General features: G+C 41.0%; 1 protein-coding gene across 1 annotated transcript in view; it reads left to right on the top strand.

Annotated features, from left to right (window-relative positions):
- The first annotated feature begins 1107 nt into the window (after positions 1–1107).
- The window catches only part of ANXA9 (annexin A9), a 504993-nt gene continuing 487708 nt past the window's right edge, over positions 1108–18392 (top strand). Inside the window, exon 1 of the mRNA XM_044080038.1 lies at positions 1108–1202. The gene's annotated coding sequence lies outside the window, so the exon portion shown is untranslated. The remainder of the gene's footprint in view (positions 1203–18392) is intronic.

Genomic DNA, 18392 nt, shown 5'->3' with positions numbered 1-18392 from the left:
TGACACTGTTCCTCTCCAGTTGTCATAAAAGGCCTCCTATAAAAATGGCCATATTGGGACATCCTAAGGAGACTTTCTGTGTCAGATGCAGTTATCAGGGATGGCAGCTAGTTCCAAAGAACTGGAGCAAGATGACTAAAACTTGTTCTCCTAGATGTCTCCAAATGGGTCTTTAGAATGGCCAGCAGCCTCCTCCTAATCTGAGCTGCTGCACAGGGGTATTGGAGGACAGCAGCTCTTTCATACAGACAGGACCTAGATCATGTAGAGCTTGGTAGGTGAGGGTAAAAATCTTAAAAATACACCTGGCCATAACTGGTAACCAGTGCATATCATGCAGCACAGGAGTGGTATATAACACACTCTATGTGTGCCAGTCAGCTACATGGGTGTAGACTGCTGGGCCTGCTGCAGGCATGCTAAATCACCATCTGTAAATCCTTCCTAGGCACAGGGCATTTCAGTAGTCAGTGTGGGAAAGACTCAGAGCATGTATCAATATCATCAGTTTTGATGGGAGAATACAGTATTTGACCTTGGCTATATTTTTCAATTGGAATTAACATGTCCTGATAACAGATGACACCTGGCCCCTTGGTGTCAGTTTGCTGTCAAGGATGACATCAAGACTCAAAATATCTTTCACATCAGACAAAGTCCAGTTGTGTTTTACCATAAATAGTCAATGGAGAGAGCAATGGATGGACTAAGTTAGCCTCAGTCTTATATGGAGTAAGTTTCAACCTGTTCATCAGCATACATCTGATAAGGAATACCTGTCCTAACAATGATCTTTCTCCAAGTCTTTGACTGGAATGGACCCCATTCCTGCGTTAAAGTATGATCAAAGTACATGAAATTAATATTGTTTCAATCTTTGATGTTTGCCAGAAGTGCTCTTCACAGCACCCGCAATGGGCCCAGTAATGACTCCTTCTGCAGTTCGTATGGAGTTACATGTATCGGTAAAATATCTAAATATGATTGTAGATTATTTTTTATAAGACCTGTTCCTACTACTACTGGAACTGTCTGGATATCTTTCTTACACATTGCTCTTGTTTCTGTCTATGACCTCATTGAGGAACAGAATATGAACCATGAACAAGAGGGCCAGGACTGAGTTTGGGGTACACTGCCATCAAGGGGCAAGAACTCAATAGAGTTCAAACCAGCCACAACACACTCAATATACTGGAAAGGTAAGTGAAAACTACTGCAGAACTGTACCTAATAAACCTTTCTGTCATCTCAGGTGCTTGATAAGGATCCCATGATCCATGGTATCAAATGCCACTGAGAGATCAAGCAAGACCAAGATGCAATAATTCCATTGATCTCGTTCGATCAGTACATGCATACATACATACATGCATGCATACATACATGCATACATGCATATATGCATACATACATACATACATACATACATAAACACATACATACATGCATGCATATATACATACATACATGCATACATACATACATGCATACATACATACATACATGCATACATACATGCATACAAATATTTCAAGCATGGGCATTAATGCCCTTCTAGTCTGCCAATATACTAAAACACTTATTCCCATAAGTGTCCATGCTGTTCTTAAAAATATCTTAACTAGTGCTTGCTTTAATGTCATTTGGTAGTCTGTTCCATGCATCAGCTGCTCTCTCAGAGAACCAATTAGTACACTTCTCATTCCTATAAAATCTTCTACAAAGGTTGTCTGATGATTCTCTACTACTTTTTGATAACCCCAAACATTCCTAGAGGTAGTTGTCTCTAAATGCCCTATATGCCTGAACTAGATCTCCTCTTAGATATCAAGAAGAGACACTGTACAAGTTCAGATATTTCAGTTCTTCATAATAACTTAAATTTTCACATCCATGGATGCCTTGGTATATTTCCGCTGTACTCTTTCCATTTTACTCATGCTTGTTTTCTTATGTTTCCATATTGTTATTCCATACTCAAGTTTAGGTCTAATGTAACTAACAAACAATGACTTCATTAATGACCCTTATGAGCATAGTCTCAGTTATCTGCTGGGTTCAATGTGCAAATGATCTATTACTAGACTGACATGGAGCTAAAAGATTGTGACTGTTTAAATAGGGATACAGCTGGGTGTAAAACAGGAACAGACTTTCTTCCCAAATACCACATTCAGAAAAATCCTGCCACAATGGACAGGCAGTTTCCCATCATTTATCCTGCCAGCTTGATTGATATGGGCTTCTTAAGGCAATGTAGCAATTGTGTCATGCATACTGACAACCATTTACTCCTAAAGCAGACTAACACCCTATGTGAGAGATGCAAATATGCTGTAGAATTGGAGTCAATTCTCTCATGAAAAAACTAACTAGACATGAAACAGGTTGTCAGCACACATGCTTCACCTCTCATGCAAAGCCTAACCTCTCACACAAAATAAGGTCACAATGCATAAACCCACATGCACAGAGGTAATCACTAAAATCTTACCAAAAGAACTGAGACCTCCCAAATGCATCTCACCCATACTCACAACTAAACAAAAAGAAACAACTACACATATCATCACACTCAACAAATAAGCCCCTAAGGCAAAACATATCAAATGTCTTGGTCATAGGCGACTCCATGGTGAGACACACACAAATGTCCCCCTCACCAGACTAGATAAGGAGAAGGTCACATACAGCTGACTATCAGGTACCAGGATCCTACAAATCATTCATGCACTTGAGTCACTCAACAACAAAACAGTTATGACTGTCATAGTCCATGGTGGAGTGAATTACTTGAGATGTGCCTCACTGGACTATATGAAGAGGGACATGACTGAGCTCTCAGATTGTGTGTCTCAGGCAGGTATGTCCCTAGCCCTAAGCAGTATCCTACCATTGCCCAGGATGATGCCACAATATAAACAAAAATGATTGACTTCAACAATTGCCTTAGCTTCTGATGTCAATCCAGGGGGATCCAGTATCTGTCAGCCTGGGAGGATATAGTAGACAGACCTTGCTGCTTTGCTAGAGGTGGTCTGCACCTAACCCCCCTAGACTTTCAGATACTGGCAAAGGCCCTTGCCTCCCCAATGGTGCCATTTTTAGGTAATGTTAAAACAATGAATTTTTCAATGTAACAAAATCTTATCAAGACAAACTCAGGGTTGTACTGCTTAATGCTAGGAGTTTAAACATGAAACTGCACTTCATGGAAGCACACATCACCTTGGAGGATGCAGGCATCTGTGTCATTATCAAGAAAGGGTTCAAGGTCTCTGACAGTGCCTGAACTGTGCAACGCTACAATGCTTTCTACATGTTCTGAAATCAAAATGAGCGTGAAGGAACCAAAGGTGGAGGTGTATCCATCTTCATTAAAACTAAATACACTTTCGAGACTGGTCAAATAGCATGACTCTCTCAAACTACTCCATGTGCAATTAACTATTGGGAAAGTACCATACCACATCATTGCTAGCTATAGATCCTCCATCATTAACCAGGATAAGCATATCACCTACATCAATTTACTGGGATCCCTCACCATACAACACCTTAGTCATGGGAAATTTCAAACTATCCTTCCATAGACTGGGGGACATACATGAGCAAAAACATGCCTGCCCAGAGGTTCCTGGACTTTGTAAACACAAATGCTCTGGAACAAATAGTCTGCACCCCCACTAGGGACTCTAATGTTCTGGACATAGGACACACCAACATGGGGGATTACTGTACTTCCACATGCGTGATGCCCTCCCTGTTTAGATCAGACCACAAATCAGTCTCGTTTGAAGTAACTACTGGACTGACACCCTCACAGGGATAAAAATTATAAAAAAATTCACCAAACCTAACTACATCCTACTAAGAGCTGGTATAAAAAGCTTTATTTTACCCACAGTTGCAGACAACAGTGATCACTACATAGAAGTTTATGCAAATGCCCTGTACAAACACTTAAGCGACTGCATAAATTCCGCTTTACCTGACCAGATCAAAACCAGGTCTTCCCATAAAAATAAACCACAGTGGTAGACTTCAAGTATAAACAGATTATATAAAAAGAGGAATAAACTGTTGTCCAAGAGCAAGAGGGATATCGTTCTGCAGAGGAAGATATCCATCCTAAGCCTAAGCAAGAAAATCAGAAATCCTGTAAAGTCTTCTAAAGCAAATTAAAAAAACTAAAATCACATCCCTAGCCAAGCATAATCATAAGGCATTCTTTAACTACATCCACAGTCTAAAAGGGAATACCCAGCTATGTGCCGAACTGGTTGTAGATGGGGTCACTCATACTACACCTGAAAATATCGCCAACCTGCTAGCTGACAGATTCAGTGCAAACTTCACCCCCCTGTCCCTACCTACCATATCCCAAAGCATACCCGACACCAGCCCTCTGCCTAGTATTGCTAGAGAATGGGTCATCTCTGTGCTCATCAAGACCAAAATCACTGCCTCAGTGGGATCAGATAATATCCCAGATTGTTTACTAAACAATGTAAAACAAGACCAAACTTAGCCCCTTGGTGTGCTCTTTAATCATACCTTGAGAACTGGCTATGTTCCTGCAGAATGGAGAACAGCAACAGTAAAGCCCCTGTGCAAAGGGGGATCATCAACCAACCCTGGGAACTACAGACCCATAAGTCTAACCAGCCTTGTCTGCAAGTCCATGGAAAGAATTATCTTGGACCATATCAACAAGGGCATAGGTGACTTCCAAATGCTGAACCCAACCCAGTTTGGCTTCGTTAAGGGTAGATCATGCTTATTAAACTTGGTAGATTTATTTGAGAATGTCATCAATGCCATGGATGAAGATAAGACAGTGCACGCAGTCTATCTCGACCTTGCCAAGCTTTCAATACAATTCCCATGCTCCATACCTATGGTCACCCCCTCGTTAGTTAGGTCTGACCATAAGCTAATCACTCTTAACATCCACATCCCACCCCCACCCCCCAGTAAAGAAACCACCATAAAAAACTTCTCCAAAGCCAACTTCATGCTACTCAAGTCAGAAGTGACAAACTTCATGACACCCATGCAGACGGGAACTGAAAGTTCAACTGCTGAATCCTACACTAAGGCACTGTACGAGCACATCCACTCATGCATGAATCGTGTCATCCCAAATAGAACCAAAATGCTCTCATCCAAAAAAAGGAAGCCAATCTGGTGGTCCCCTGCCATAAACAAACTTTACAACAAAAGGAAGAAACTTTTGCAGAAAAGAGGAAAATCCCAGGATGCAAAAAACTCCCTTACTAGCCTCAGTAAGAAACTGAGATGCCTCATAAAATCCTCCAAAGCTAGTTACGAAAATAAAATTGCCAAAGATTCCAAAGAAAACCACAAAGCATTCTATAACTATGTCAAGAATCTAAACGGCAATGCTCAGATCTGCTCTGAGATAAAACAGAATGGCATTAAATATACTGATCTGAAGGATATTGCCAATATCCTGGCAGATCGATTCAGTGCCAACTTCATCCCCCTCTCACCCCCTAAACGGCCCATCTCAATACAGGAAGATTGCCAAATTCCAGTAATAACGGCCACACAGGTACAAAACGCACTCTCTAAAGCCAAGAATACAGCATCCATGGGACCAGATGACATCCCGGGCTGTGTACTACATGAACTACAATATGAACTGGCACCTCACCTAAGTTTCATGTTTAATCATAGCCTCACCTCAGGTTTCGTGCCCACTGAGTGAAGCAGAGCTACAGTTATCCCAATCCACAAGGGGGGATCCACCTTGGATCCCGGAAACTACTGTCCCGTCAGTCTGACAAGCCTTATCTGCAAGGCCATGGAGCGTATTATCATGGAACTTATAAACAAAGACATTGGCAACCTTCGAACACTGGACCCCACCCAGTTTGGGTTTGTGAAGGGCCGATCTTGTCTCCTGAACCTGATTGACTTCTTTGAATCAGTCTCCAGAGCCATGGACAAGGGTAAGGTGGTCCACACAGCCTATCTAGACCTTGCCAAGGCCTTTGACACCATCCCCCACTCTGGAATCATAGATAAACTTACTAAGTTGGGCATTAATCCCTATGTCACCCAATGGGTTGCTAAATGGCTTACTGATAGAACCCACACTGTAAAAGTAGCCGACTCCAAATCCAGCTCCAGACAAGTGACAAGTGGAGTACCTCAGGGTTCAGTCCTGGGGCTTCTCTTGTTTGGCATCTACTTCTCTGAAGTACAGGTCAACACTAAGGGACTCTGGCTAACAAAGTTTGCAGATGACTGCAAACTGGGAGCCATTATTGAATCCCCAAATGATGTGGATACTCTACAAAAGGGCCTTACAGAAACAGATGCTTGGTGCCAGAGCCATGGGCTCAAGCTCAATGCCAAGAAATGTATTGTTATCCCCTTTGGGAAAAACATGTATCCATGAATTACCATATAGGTGGCAGTACACTAAACACAGAAAGTGTGATAAGAGACTTAGGGACACAGGTGGACAGTGGTCTCACCTTCGATAACCACATCGCCACAACAGTCAGGAAATCCTTCTATGTGGCACACCTCATCACAAAGGGCTTTTCATCCAGAAAAAAGGAGGTCATTGTCCCACTGTACTCATCCCTCATTAGACCCATTATAGAATACAATGCCCCATTTGGTATGTACCACTCAAGACATCTGCAACAACTGGAAAGGCCTCAGAAATACCTCACTAAAAGAATCACAGGCCTAAAGCAGATGCCCTACGCTGACCGCCTTAAAAAACTCCAGCTATACTCTGTCGCATATCATCTACTCAGAGGCTGCTTAACATACAAGGCCATGTCAAACCCAGAGCTGTTGGACATGCTACACTTAAAGAAATCCCAATCCCTCAGAGCTACACGCTCCAGGGATCTAAACCTTGTCATCACAATAAACAAAACATGCTGGAGGGATAGGTTCCTGACCCAGAGACTCCCCAGACTCTGGAATAGATTGCCCATACATGTCAAGCAGAGTGCCTCTTTGGACCTCTTCAAGAGGAACCTTGATGATTGGATGGGAGAAAGGAAATTCACCCCAGGTATCACGTCAGTCACCCTGCTAGACAGGGGTCCAGAAAGTAAATAATGTGGGAAGAAATAGCCATGGAATTGTTATGGCTAGGCTTGTATAGGCCCTAGGGCTGATAGCCTAGTACCAACCTATGAACCTATGAACCCCACTCTGGCATCATTGAGAAACTCTCCCAGCTAGGGATTATTGCTTATGTTACTACATGGGTAGCCAAAAGGCTCACTGACAGAACACACTCAAAATTGATGATTCCACCTCTGCCAGTAGACCAATCACCAGTGCTGGGCTCCTTAGTGTTTGAAATCTATTTCTCAGAAGTCCAAGCCAAAGTAGACAGGGTCTGGCTCACCAAGTTCGCTGTTGATTGTAAACTGTGAGCAATCATTGAGTCCCACAGTGTTGTCAACATATTAGAAGAAGGGCTAACACAAACAAATGATTGGTGCCAAAGCCATGGTCTAAAACTAAATGCAAAAAAATGCATTATTATTCCCTTTGCCAAAATGGAATTCCCTACAAATTACAATACAGACAGCACAGCTGCCCCCTCCAGGTTCCAACCCAGTGGTGCAAGACTTTGAAACACAGGTTGATAGCAATCTGAACTTCGACCACCAAGTTTCCACAGTGGTAATGAAAGCCTTCTGCATAGCGTACCTCATAAGCAAGGGCATAGCATCCAGGTCAAGGGGTGTTTCAGCTCCACTGTTCTTGACCCTCATCAGAACACTAATAGAGTATAATGCACACTTTTGCATGTACCCCACCAGACACTTACAGCAACTGGAGAGACCTCAGAGGTTTCTGACTAAGAAAAGAGAGGGACTCCGAACAATGACCTATGTGCACAGGCTGAAAATCACTTTACCCTGTATCTTAAAGACTGCTGAGAGGTGACTTGTGCCTAGCCTATAGGACAATCACCAACCCTGCCCTAATGGAAATGCTGCACATTCGCAAGTCAAATGGCATGAGTCACTCGCACTAGGGATCTCAACCTAGCTTGTGACGCTAGCAGAACATTCTGGAGAGACCAATATGATTTCATAAACTGCCACTTCTCTGGAATATACTTCTTATCACTTAAAATGGAGCTCCTCACTGACCTTATTCAAACACAGCCTAGATAATTAGATAGGAGGCCACAAATTCACCTCTGGGGTGGCACCCATGTCCCTCATGGACAGGGATAGCTAGTGTTGATCACAAACCCACTCTGTTAATAAATTTGTTCTGCGAACTACCCAAAAAGAACAAATGCAGATACTTGGGATTAACATGGCTGGGCTTGTAAAGGGTCTGGGGCTGCTAGCCTAGTAACCTCCTATGAACCTATGTCTGTCATCTTCTCAATAAATAAAAGTTTAGAGATGGGATGATAATTGTCCAGACTATTTGCATCTAAGGTTGATATATGAATATATATTATTTTGAGTTATGTGTACTTTAATGAAAAAGTAACTGGGAAGCAGATGTATAATAATTGTATTGTGGCTGAGGTTTGAGATTAAATCATGAGTGCAGTGAAATAATTTCCATCCAGATGCCAATTATTTACTGCCAAAATGGACCCAGATCAGATGAGGACAATTGCTGCTGCAGTAGGATTGAACACCTAATAATGTCTCTCTCCCATCCTAATGTGTGGCTCCAGAATTATATAGGAACAGAAGGAAACCTGACAGAGGAAGGGGAGCCTCTGCTTAGCCTAATGCAAGTGTGCTTATGTTTGCATGCATACGTGGGTGTGCATATGTATGCATGTGTGTGTGTGTGTGTGTGTGTGTGTGTGTGTGTGTGTGTGTGCACGCACTCATGTGTATGTGTGTGTGTGTGTGCATCAAGCTATCTGCATAGGTAGTCCAGCAGTTCACTGAATCATGGTTCATTGAACCTTGCACTTCATTTAGATGAAAATATCAAACTCAACCCATTAATTGCTAGAACTGAGTTCTTTAGCCAATTGGAATAATTTTTCTACCTATCTCTGTCTTCCTTCACTGAAGACACACACCTTATGTTTTATTTATCCTGGTTCATTGTGTCCATATCTGCAACTGCAGCAAGGATTTTCCTACCATACCTTGAACTGGTAACATTCTGTCACAAGTTTTGATGTTTAGAAGTTACCTCACATCCTTGTATGCTTCTGTGTGTATGTGTGTGTGTGTGTGTGTGTGTGTGTGTGTGTGTGTGTGTGTGTGTGTGTGTGTGTGTGTGTGTGTGCATGTGAGAGTCTGTGTGTGTTTTTACTAGCATTTGTTTTCATACTAGCTGAGGGTGACTATTCCAAAGTTATTTTTGTAATGAATCTATTAGCAACCAGTGATACATTGCATATCATAAGGAGAAACAAAATAAAACATAGTACTACGGCCAATATTTAGATTAAAACCAATCATCATCTGGGATGATGCACAAACCCAGATATTTAATCCAACCTCCGTTTTGTATTGAAAACCATGCTGAGCACTCAACAGCAGCAGTTGGCTGCTATGACATAATGAGCAGCTAATACTGTGATCCATACAAGGTGTGATACTGCAATATTATTAATACTAGACTAGCCACTAGGACAGTACATAACAGGAAATCAGGAAACACAGCTTGCACCACTAACAAGACTCAGAGCTACTGCAGAAGCAAAACTACAAGTAGGAAAATGCTTTGCACTTTGCATTAGTGTTTCACAGGCAAATCTTGGCACAATGATCCTTTCAGTGCCTACTGCATGGCTCCCCATGTGGGACTGGAGCCCTACTGGGTAATATAGGCTCAACTGGCCTAAGGCTGGCATTGAGTGGAGCCCTACTGGGAATATAGGTTCAGCTGGCCTAAGGCTGGCATTGACATTAATCAGCAACAGAGGTATAAGACCACAGAAGCTTATTTTGAATTATAGAGAGCCTTGAAGTGAATGGGTCATAAAAACTATACTTTATTTTTATCTGTAAGTTGAAGACATTTGGATTACAAAAACAGTCAATCTAGTATTGTACAACTGAGTGAAGACACCTGAATTTTATTTTTCTATGAATGGAGCAATTTTAATATGAAGACATTAAGTGTCAGCTGCATTATATCCCAAGAAAGAAAGGCATGTGCAAGCAAGACCAAGTTGTCAAATAACTGCACACAAACCTTCACTCCAAAGGATACTCCAGAAAATAAGACATGGACATTTATTGAATGAATAAATATCTCAATTTAAATGATTGAATATCTTAGTTTAGCAATTTTGCCCATTTTATAAACTGGGACTTCATCAAGACTAACATATCAGGAAAATTTGAGTCTTAAATAATGATGGACCCTCTATAGTGTGGTGCTATTAAATGCACAAACTTAAAAACAAAATAGAAATATAAAAGTATAATAATACAATTACCTCAATTAATACTGTGAACAACAGCACAGAATAATGCTAAAAGTCAACTAAAGCAATTCATTAATCACCCCCCTACTATTAAAAACTTGATTTAAAAGTTGTTAAGCTCTAAATGCGCTATACATCTAGAACAATATTGATCTTAAATGAATTAAATAAACAAATGTGCATATACATAAACTGTATAGTACATTAAATCATCTGTCCATTTCTTAAAACAAGTTGAGCACATTCAGATTCAAAAAGATGTAAAAAATTGATAAATATGCCAGTGACAACCTATACCTATAACTTGGCTGACTGAAATTTAAGAATTGGAGTTAGAGATATATGCATCTTTAATCCTGGGGGGGGGGGGGGGGTTGATGGCATCCAATCTTACTTGTCATAGCAACTCTTTGTATTTCTCTCTGACCTCTGATGCTATTTTTTTTTGGGGGGGGGGCATTGTTTTCTCTATTAAGCTTTACCCTTAATAGTGGTTTAAATGTGGGCTTCCGTAACTCATTAATTTCACCACCAATTCCTTTTTCTAAGGCTTGTTAGAACGTTTGTTTTGTAGCATAATGCAAGTAGTAACAAGATAAAGAATATTATCAAAACAAATTGGAAAATCTTTATGGATAAATGAGGAAGTGTTGGAACTACCTGGGATGAAACCAGTGTGTATATACAAAACTGGGAGTAATTTAAAACAAGATGTGGAAACTGTAGTAAGGAAGAAACAAAGTATTCCAGCAGAGGTACTTAGAGATGTGGGAGTTGTACACAGTACCATTTTATCTTGTTAGGAGGTCACTTTAAATCTGAGACTTTGTACAAAAAGACAGTTTTTTTTACAAAATGGTAATTGTGGAAGCAAGGGCCAAGTTTATATAGCCAGATGCTCATCCTGTCCAAGTTTTTACTTTGGGAAAATGGAGAGGGTGTTTTGTAAAAGAATTTATGAACTCTGTTATGACATCTCCAGAGGTAACATAAATAATGCATTATTAAAGCACCCCTTTGGTTATAGTAATTTTGTTAAGTTTATGTTCAGCATCCATGAAGATCCTTGAAATTGTGATCTCATATCCGGTGTGTGTGGGGGGGGGGGGGTGCTTGGGAAAATAAATTAGAATACAAGGAGTTGTTATGGCAAATAAGATTGGATGCCACCAACCCCCCAGAATTATATAAGAATATATCAATAACTCCAGTTCTTACATTGTGGGCAGTCAAGTTATAGGTACAGGTTGTCTTTGGCATATTTATCAGTTTTTAACACTCACCTTGTTTTAAGAAATGGAAAGTTGTTTTTATGTATTACACAGACATTTATGTATATACACATTTGTTTATTTATTAATTGATTTGTGATGAATATTGTTGTTCTAGTTTTATAACACAACTAACTTTTAACAACTTTGAAATTAAGTTTGTACTAGTAATGGGGTGATTAATGAATTGTTTTAGTTGACATTTAGCATTATTTTTGTGCTGTTCACAATATTAAGTGAGGTAATTGTATTATTATACTTATGCTTTTATACTTTGATATTGTTTTTAAGGTTGTGCTTTAAAAAAACATATTATAAAGGATTTGTCATTATTTAAGACTAGAATTTTCCTGATATGTTAGATGAAGTCATAGATTATTAAAGGGAAAAAAGTGCTAAACCAAGATATTCATTCATTTAATAAATTTGCATGGCTTATTTTCTGGAATATATCTTTTGGAGCAAAGTTTTTTTTTTTGTGTGTGTAATTATTTGGTTGCATTATTTTTCACATTGGTGATTACAGTGGGCGACGTCTTCAGTTACAAGTTTCCTGATGTCCCGTCCTGTCACTTCCAAAGGAAAAACAAAACTTTTGGCAGGAGAGCAGAAACATTTTATTATGTGTGTGGTCTGTGATGCTGAGAGAGACTGTATGCAACAGTAAGATGGTCCACAGTTAGTGAGTTCATATGTTTTATTGCCAAAAGTCTGAAAGTGAGATGTCACTGTGTCTGAGTTACAGTAAGGTCCAGTGCAAGACTCCCAGAGAAGGTCATTTACCCTAATTGTGTTTAGAAGATGACAGTGGAACAGCTTCTTCAGGCCATTGCTGCTACTGCTGCTGCTGCTGAAGGCATTGTAGTGGCAACTAAATCCACAACAACGCTTTGAGCTGCAACTCTCCTGAAGCCACTAACTCAAGAGGATGACCAAGATGCATATACAGCACTGGCTGTGACTGGAATCAGATAACAACGGCACAAATCATGGGGAATCCTTTAAGTGCCTTTATGAATATGAATCGTGCCATCCCAAATAGAACCAAAATGCTCTCATCCAAAAAAAGGAAGCCAATCTGGTGGTCCCCTGCCATAAACAAACTTTACAACAAAAGGAAGAAACTTTTGCAGAAAAGAGGAAAATCCCAGGATGCAAAAAACTCCCTTACTAGCCTCAGTAAGAAACTGAGATGCCTCATAAAATCCTCCAAAGCTAGTTATGAAAATAAAATTGCCAAAGATTCCAAAGACAACTGCAAAGCATTCTATAACTATGTCAAGAATCTAAATGGCAATGCTCAGATCTGCTCTGAGCTAAAACAGAATGGCATTAAATATACTGATCCAAAGGATATTGCCAATATCCTGGCAAATCGATTCAGTGCCAACTTCACCCCCCCTCTCACCCCTAAATGGCCCATCTCAATACCGGAAGATTGCCAAATTCCAGTAATAACGGCCACACAGGTACAAAACGCACTCTCTAAAGCCAAGAATACAGCATCCATGGGACCAGATGACATCCCGGGCTGTGTACTACATGAACTACAATATGAACTGGCACCTCACCTAAGTGTCATGTTTAAACATATCCTCACCTCAGGTTTCGTGCCCACTGAGTGGCGCAGAGCTACAGTTATCCCAATCCACAAGGGGGGATCCACCTTGGATCTCGGAAACTACCGTCCCATCAGTCTGACAAGCCTTATCTGCAAGGCCATGGAGCGTATTATCATGGAACTTATAAACAAAGACATTGGCAACCTTCAAACACTGGACCCCACCCAGTTTGGGTTTGTGAAGGGCCGATCTTGTCTCCTGAACCTGATTGACTTCTTTGAATCAGTCTCCAGAGCCATGGACAAGGGTAAGGTGGTCCACACAGCCTATCTAGACCTTGCCAAGGCCTTTGACACCATCCCCCACTCTGGAATCATAGATAAACTTACTAAGTTGGGCATTAATCCCTATGTCACCCAATGGGTTGCTAAATGGCTAACTGATAGAACTCACACTGTAAAAGTAGCCGACTCCAAATCCAGCTCCAGACAAGTGACAAGTGGAGTACCTCAGGGTTCAGTCCTGGGGCCGCTCTTGTTTGGCATCTACTTCTCTGAAGTACAGGTCAACACTAAGGGACTCTGGCTAACAAAGTTTGCAGATGACTGCAAACTGGGAGCCATTATTCAATCCCCAAATTATGTGGATACTCTACAAAAGGGCCTTACAGAAACAGATGCTTGGTGCCAGAGACATGGGCTCAAGCTCAATGCCAAGAAATGTATTGTTATCCCCTTTGGGAAAAAACATGTATCCATGAATTACCATATAGGTGGCAGTACACTAAACACAGAAAGTGTGATAAGAGACTTAGGGACACAGGTGGACAGTGGTCTCACCTTCGATAACCACATCGCCACAACAGTCAGGAAATCCTTCTATGTGGCACACCTCATCACGAAGGGCTTTTCATGCAGAAAGAAGGAGGTCATTGTTCCACTGTACTCATCCCTCATTAGACCCATTATAGAATACAACGCCCCATTTGGTATGTACCTCTCAAGACATCTGCAACAACTGGAAAGGCCTCAGAAATACCTCACTAAAAGAATCACAGGCCTAAAGCAGATGCCCTACACTGACCGCCTTAAAAAACTCCAGCTATACTCTGTCGCATATCGTCTACTCAGAGGCGATCTCTGCTTAACATACAAGGCCATGTCAAACCCAGAGCTGTTGGACATGCTATGCTTAAAGAAATCCCAATCCCTCAGAGCTACACGCTCCAGGGATCTAAACCTTGTCATCACAATAAACAAAACATGCTGGAGGGATAGGTTCCTGACCCAGAGACTCCCCAGACTCTGGAATAGATTGCCCATACACGTCAAGCAGAGTGCCTCTTTGGACCTCTTCAAGAGGAACCTTGACAATTGGATGGGAGAAAGGAAATTCACCCCAGGGATCACGTCAGTCGCCCTGCTAGACAGGGGTCCAGGAAAGTAAATAATGTGGGAAGAAATAGCCAGGGAATTGTTATGGGTAGGCTTGTATAGGCCCTAGGGCTGATAGCCTAGTACCAACCTATGAACCTATAAGGCATTTGAATACAAAGATTATGAAAAGATAAAGCAGTGCCTGCTTGCATGAGTGGGGGAGGGGTGACTCCATAAAGTTATACACTCAAGTTTCATGACTAGCATACATCTCAAGCTCTTACTGCAAGAAATCTGGACAAAGCCAAGAATAAAAGTGAGACAAAGGCCCAAAAATAGGGACAGTTTTTAAATACTGGTCTTACAAACATAGCAAGTCGACAGAAAGTGAAATTTCTCTTATTTTCTAACTTTAGTCTTTAATGATGTGCCAATAATTTGCCAGAAAACCACAATTTTATGAAAAACAGACCAAAAAATATGAGTAAAAAAATCTGGAAATTCTGCAAAATCTGTATAGTTGAAAGGTATGAGACTAGATTTTTATTAAAAACAAAATGGTAAGATAACAAATGTCTGAACTCAAACATATAGTTCCTTTATGGCTAGATCCAGATGATAATAGCAGTGAACAGGTTAAGACAGAAACTCCAGTAACTGATAGATTTAACTAGGCATTACTTAACATTATTATAAAGTAGGTACGTCACTATCAGGCAGACACATGAGATAGAAAAAGGTTTATGTTTGTTAAGAGGGTGATGTGTTATGAAAACTTACACTGAAGTGAGTCACCTAGAGTAAGTGATAAGCCTGTGTTTAAACTAAAAGGAGTATTCATAGATATGCAGTGATTTCAGTGTGGGAGGAGGGGCACATAGCAATGATTTACACTAATAGTAACAGCAGTGAAAACAAGTCTGATGTAAATGATAAAACTATTGATAGACGTACAAAGGGAATAGGACTTTGGAATCTGACAGAACCACTGCCAGGTCAGTGAAAACTGTATTTTGTTACTGAGCCAGTACTAAACTCATTAAATGTCCAACATTAATAGAGAAAAGGGAGTAACACTGACTGTTAGACTCCAGTAGCTTCACAACCCTCATTAAGGGGACAGCACATTTGCAAGCAAAATACCTATTTGTCCAAAGCTGTGGAGGTTATATGCATTTATAGGGATAAAAAGAAATATTCCATCACTCAGTCAGATAGATGTTCAGACAGAGTCTGGAAAAACAGTACATGCTGGGACCCATTATATAAGCACAGGGAATAATTTTCCCCATTTTAGAGAACTATGGATGTACTGAGAAAGTACAGGTGTGCATAGATTACTAGGTTTCCATGTTAAAAGAAAAGGACCTCAGGCCACCCAACCTGAAGTCATTACTCTACACCTGTCTGTAGTAGAACCAACAAGTGTGTCCATTAGTAAACAAGGAAATAGGAATAGTTCAGGAATAATGCTAACAAGCCCCGAAAGAATGAGACTGTAGATTAGTACAGCAGGAGATGAAAACTTTACAGCCCCTTCAGAAATGAAGGGAGAGCAACAGGAAGAGAGTGGAGTCAGAAAGTAACCAAAGACAGGCACAGTACATAACTGCAAGGAGAAGAAAATGACCAGTAAAAAGCCGTGAACCTCACCCAGAGCCCAATTCAGAGTCTGGGGAGAGAAGAACCTTTACAAATAAAAAAAGGAAAACTAAAATGGAAGTAGTCCATTTTAAGCTAGGCTACAAAGAAAGTGAAGAAGACAGGAAGGGCAGTGAGCCTCAGAATCCAGATAGGGAGTATAATAAGCTAGAAGATCAGGTAGATGGCTAAATAAGATTTTGTTGCAAGCTACTATTTTGGGAAAAGAATGGGATACTGAGATTCCTGTCTGAGACATGGTGGGAGAAGAAGCAGAACCTTCTACCTCCTGGGAGGCCAGTAGAGGGAAACATCTTTTCCTAGCTGAATTACAAGTGAGCCAACTCTTGTGGGAGGAGAGGGTAGATTCTGCCCTTCTGAGCTGGGAATTGCTGGTTAAAGGCTTATTGTGCCTGCTTATTTGAACTGTTTCTTTCTGAAATTGGTGCACCTTGTTTGCTGTAGCATAGACTAGATTCAGACCTGCTGAATCTAACTAGCTTTGTTTGTATAACTTGAGCACTAATCCAGGCCATCTTTTTGGAGAAGGTTCCCCTGCACCCTGGTGACAGGAGTGTGCAGTTAGAACTTGTTTGATTGAAGACTGCTGGAACAGGTCTCAGTTTTGTGCTTTTTTATTGATTAATTTGTTTAAACAAATTTGCTTCTGTTTGCTACTATTATATATAAGTCTGTATCTGTTATCCTGTGTTAAATTGACCTAAACAGAGTTTAAATATCTTTAGCATAGTCTGGTTACAGGTTTTGCTGTATTCAGATCTGTTTGTGTGATTCCTGTGTTTCCTGCTATACCATCTTGTGTTAGCCAGGGCCTCCCTGCACATAGTAGGAGTAAGTGAACTGGTTGGAACTGGTCTGGCATTGAGCTGAGAGCTCAGGGACAAGGGTTGATTGGTCAATTCCAGTGTTTCTATTTTACTTTTGCTTTTGTGATATTTAAACCCAGCATTTGCATGGGTTTGTTCTTGTTTGCCTATTGTGCAGCACCGCTGTGCTGTTTTAACCCTTTGTAAGGTATCTCAGTTGCATTTTTTCCCTTATCAGCACTCCTGTGTATGTGAGGCTCTCGCCTGCAGCTACTGTATTGATTTTATCCAGCCCCACTCACACCTATAGGTACTCTCCTCAGATAGTACCCACTCTACTATCCCTGACCTGTCTTCCACAGATTCTGATAATCATGGACGGACAATTTCCTATGGTTTCTCCTGCTAGTCTGGTTCCTGAGACAGTGTGGCAACTGCCTTATGTACACAGACAACCTTCTACTACTACCACCACCTAGGAATACAATATGTGAGAGAAGCAATCACATTAAGAACCTAGAATCCTTGCTGTCACAGTCACAAGCCAGTACATCTGGCACTGAGAAGGTTGTTTGCATAAACACTACGAACACCACACTTCTAACACCACCCACATCTGTACAACACATTCCTACATATGCAGGGGTTCTTAACAAAAATATACCTAAACAAAAAAGACCTCCGAATCAAAAACACACACTCACATCACAACCCACCGTACCAAGCATCACACACAGTACACACATCTTTGTCTCACAGTCTCTAAGGCCTAACCAGAAACCCAACATACTAGTTATAGGAGACTCTATCGTGAGATAGAAGACGTGCCCCTCGCCAGGCTAGACAAGGAGAAAGTCACAGTAAGTTGCTTGCCAGGTGCTAGAAACTACCATATAACCCACGTCTCTTAACAACAGGTGCTGTTATGACTCTGTCATAGTCCATGTTGGTGCGAATGACTTAAGATGTACCTCTCTGGACTACATGAAGAGAAACATGATTGAGCTTACTGAATATGTGTCCCAGGCAGGGATGTCCCTAGCCTTAAGGAGCATCCTACCATCACCCAGAATGATACCTCAATGCAAACAGAGAATGATTGACTAACAATTGGCTTAGTTTCTGATGTCATTCCAAGGGGATCCAGTACCTGACAGCCTGGGAGGACATGATTGGCAGACCACGATGCTTGTCAGAGATGGCCTTCATCTCCCCTGAGCTTTAGGCTTCTGGCAAATGATCTTGCCTCCCCCATAGTGCCTTTTTTAGGCAAAGTC

The sequence above is a fragment of the Protopterus annectens genome, chromosome 8.part0, assembly GCF_019279795.1.
Source record: "Protopterus annectens isolate FY-2018-M chromosome 8.part0, PAN1.0, whole genome shotgun sequence".
In the NCBI taxonomy this organism is placed as follows: Eukaryota; Metazoa; Chordata; order Ceratodontiformes; family Protopteridae; genus Protopterus; species Protopterus annectens.
Note: the sequence above shows the minus strand (reverse complement) of the source record. Positions and strands in the feature narration are given on the sequence as shown.